This window comes from Chenopodium album, chromosome 20 (assembly GCF_948465745.1).
Source record: "Chenopodium album chromosome 20, dcCheAlbu1.1, whole genome shotgun sequence".
NCBI lineage: Eukaryota > Viridiplantae > Streptophyta > Magnoliopsida > Caryophyllales > Amaranthaceae > Chenopodium > Chenopodium album.
Window position 1 is genome coordinate 15,269,317 of NC_137853.1, and position 4,327 is coordinate 15,273,643.

The 4,327-nt window shown below is 36.9% G+C and overlaps 1 non-coding gene across 1 annotated transcript; it reads left to right on the top strand.

Moving 5' to 3' along the window:
- Positions 1–2,395: 2,395 nt before the first annotated feature.
- On the top strand, positions 2,396–2,502 carry LOC145599899 (small nucleolar RNA R71). Its single transcript, XR_014104147.1, has one exon. It is a non-coding gene; the product is annotated as a small nucleolar RNA R71 (small nucleolar RNA).
- Positions 2,503–4,327: the final 1,825 nt, after the last annotated feature.

Below are 4,327 nucleotides of genomic sequence, written 5' to 3' on the forward strand. Positions count from 1 at the left end.
ATATACAAGAAATCCCCCCCAAGCTAAATCAGACAATGTCCTCATTGGCTTAAAGGGAAGCTTGTAATCCAAGTTACTACCCTTCATCATCAAACTTGTCTCCACCACCATCCCAAACATTGCAATGCATCACCTTGGTACAATTTTGGACAAAATAGAAACAAAGTGTTAGTAAGAGAAGAGGCAAAAACGAGTCAGGTCCACTATTTTGCTCATAACTTTTTTTATACAAATGTTGATGATGTGATTCTAATTGTATTGGAAAGTAGACTTGAAGAGCTTTCCAATGATAGGTCACACGCAAAATTTCGTTAAGAAACGCAAAATTTATGGCTATTTGAAGTTGGCCAGTTTTGCTGCCGCGGTCTCGCGCCCGACCGGGCGAGCGTGGCCCGACCGGGCCCGCCTCTAGAGTCCGACCACGTTGTTCCATGGGACTTGCTGCTCGAAATATCTTTGTACACTTGATTTTCTTCTTGTTTTTCCTTGTTTGAGAAAATGCCACCCGATCGGGTGGGACTTTCACTACGGCCTCAAACTCTACAACTTGCTTCTCTTTCTCCACTTGTTCATCCACAAACCCAAGTCCTACACAATTTAGAGCTCTTTCTATAGCATCCACATAATCTTTCCAAGTATTAGTTTTTCCTGCGGAAGATGCAACACAAAATACCGCCTCCAAGGGATCTCTACGAGAGCTTGGGGCTTATTAGAAAAATTATTTACATCAACCACATCAACACTATAGCACTTTTCCTCTAACATGGGGCTTTTAGGGACATCATTCAGATTAAAAGTAATATTATCATCCCCTACACATAATGTAAGTTTACCACTTTTCACATCTATTATTGCCCCTGCAGTATGAAGGAATGGTCTACCCAAAATAATCGGAATTTGCAAATCTTCCTTCATATCAAGAACAACAAAATCAACAGGTATATAAAATTTACCTACTCTAACAGGAACATCCTCCAAAATACCTAAAGGGTATTTAACAGAACGGTCGGCCATTTGCAGAGTAATATTAGTAGATTTTAATTTACCTATATTTAATTTAGAGCTCACAGATAATGGCATAACACTTACACTAGCACCCAAATCACATAAAGCTTTATCAATCATCAGATTACCAATATGACATGGAATAGAAAAACTACCCGGATCTTTTAGTTTAGATGGAGATTTATTCTGTAAAATAGCACTACATTCTGCAGTAAAAGCAACTGTCTCTACCTCACTAATAGATCTTTTTCTAGTTAAAATTTCTTTCATAAATTTAGAATATGCAGGAACTTGAGTAATTAATTCTGTAAAAGGAACCGTTACCTGCAAATTCTTCACAATCTCCAGAAACTTACTAAATTGCTTATCCAACTTACTCTTTAAATGCCTATTAGGGAATGGAAGTTTGATAACTGGTTTCTGTACATCTCCACTCTTGTCCTGGAGTTTACCCTGCAAAGAATTATCAGAAATATTAGTGCTACCCTAGAGCCCTGCAGGGCTAGTAACAACATCATTTGGTATAACAGAATAAGGATTAGCAATTTTTGTTATAACAGGTTCATCATCTTTGGGCATAGGAGGCCCATCATAGTGTGAACCACTCCTCAGGGTAATTGCATTCGCATATTCTGTAGGTTGTACTGGCTGTGATGGTAGGGCTCCCTGCTGGCGAGTTTGCAGAGTAGAGGAAAGTTGCGCAATCTGAGTATCTATCATTTTATTATGTGCTATCAATGAGTCAATTTGCGCATCTCTACTCCGCATCTGCTTTTGCATAGTACCTAACATCGTTTTGATTTCTGATAGGTCAGAATCAAATGGAGGAGTAACAACCTGTTGTGGTCTCTGATGTGGAGGTTGGTAGTACCTCTGCTGTGGTTGTTGTACCTGTGGTGGGGGGTTAGGCACATTCGTACTATTGTATGACATATTTTGGTTATTTTTCAACCCTGCATTGTAGGTGTTAGAGTATGGACTAATTTGCTTATATGCTTGAAAAGCATTAACCTTTTCAAGTGAACTCCTACAATTCTGCGCCCAATGACCTACAAGACCACAATTTTCACAAAATATTACAGGGTTAGTACCAATAGCAGAAACATTAGCAATGGAAGATGAATTAGAATTATTAATACTGTCTAATTTCTGGCTAATAGAAGTCAATTGTGCTTGCAAAAAGGATATAGAATCGACTTGATGTTTTCCCTTATTTGCAAATCCTCTGGGATTCCCATATTGGGAATTGTGAATAGCCATCTCTTCGACAACATTGCTCGATATATTCACATCCAAATTCATAAATCTTCCGTTAGCTGCAGAGTCCAAAATCATTCTTGAATTATATCCAAGCCCATTATAGAAAGCTTGGATTATCTGCCACTGTTCTAGTTTATGATGGGGACATTCTCTCTGCAAATCCTTAAATCTTTCCCAAGCTTCATATAAAGATTCATCCGCTTCTTGGGAAAAATTTAGGATTGAACTCCTTAACAAAGCTGTCCTCTCTGCAGGGTAATATTTATTATAGAAATTCAAAACAAGAGTATCCCAGTCAGTAATACCAAGTGCAGTTCTATTCAATCCATTATACCATAATTTAGCTTTACCACACAAAGAAAAAGGAAAAAGAATCTCCCTGATTTGGTCTTGTGTGACCCCAGCTTGTCTAATGGTGTTGCAATATTGACAGAAATCTGCAATATGAAGATTTGGGTCTTCACCCTTAGCTCCGCTAAATTGCTTTCTTTCAATCATAGTAATAAACTGGGGTTTGATCTCGAATTGCACTCCCTCGAGATTTGGTGTAGGAGAAAGATGTGGAAAATCTGTCAAGGACGGCAGCGAATAATCGCTAAGCTTGCGAGGTGGAGGTGGTGGCGGTGGATTCATGCTTGATTCCTGATCTGTACTAAATAAACAAATATGTGAGAAATTGTCTCAAAGAACTTGCGTTCTCTGAGACGAGAAAACAAAATAAAAATAAAAAAATAAATAAAAATAATAATCTAGACTACAAAAATAATCAGAAATAAAAATAAAACCGTTTCCCCGGCAACGGCGCCAAATTTTGACAGGGTAAAGTCGTATCCCCAAATCAAAAGAATTACCTAAGTCCTCTAACTAATGCAGATAGGGAAGTAGGGTCAAATCCACAGGGAAACAAGTCTTTCTACTCCTAATTAATTATTATAATCTAAATTATTAAAGTAACCAATATTTTTGTGAATAAAAGTCTATACTACGAAGAATATAAGTAGGGAGAATAAAGGATAGAGAAAAATCAATGAATTAAATACCTAGGGCATAGGTTCACCAATAAATAGTACTCCAGGGTAAAACATAATAATCAATCATCAATGCATCAATTAACCAGATTATAAAGGGCTTTCGCTACGTATTACAATCACAGAATTAATCTACCGGTATTAAATCTCATCTCTCGAATCTCGACTTAACCATTTATAAATTAACCTGCCTATTGAAACTAGACCTAAACATCAATTCTCATCTCTCGAATCTCGAATTAATATTGTCAAACTCATGCATAAAAGATCAGGCCTAATCTAGTCACAGAGCATAAAATCAATCAATAGGAAATCAATTAAGCATTGATAATTAACAACAATAAATTACCCCTTTATATTATTCATGGATCCCCACAAACCCTAGAAAGAAAACTACTCGGACATAATTAAATCTAAACTAAATAAAGCGATTAAAATAAGCATGATTAAAAGCAAGAACAAGAGATTAAAGAAAATAATAATATAAAAACTAACATGAAAGCAAACGAGTTTAACTATAATAAAAACAAAGAAGCAAAAAACAATAATATCAATAATGAAAACAAACGTCACGAAAAACTGGAGGAAACTAAATAAGCTAAACTATGAAAAACAAATATCAAAAGTTCCGTCAATACTGGAAAGTAAAAACTAAAGTCAACTCCTAACTTAAATTCTCAAATTCCACTAGAGCTAAAAACTCTAGAAAAGCCTACGTACTACCCCCCTTTTATAATTAACAAAGCTATTAGGCTTTCCACAATAAAGGCCCAAACAAACCGACAAAGCTACATTCAAGTAGCATACTCGCCCGATTGGGAGTTGGGCTGCCCGATCGGGCCCGCTTCCTTCACGCCCAAGCTGCTGACTTTGGTTCCGGGCTTCTTTTTACTTTGGGCCCAAGCTTGAGCCTAATCTTTGATTACTCTATTTGGACTAGCACTTTAATGGGTAGCTTGTAAAGTTAATCCTTTCCCAAATCGAGCCCTTAATCACCGAACTAATTTATTTAGCACGGCCTTGAGCTTCAAAAA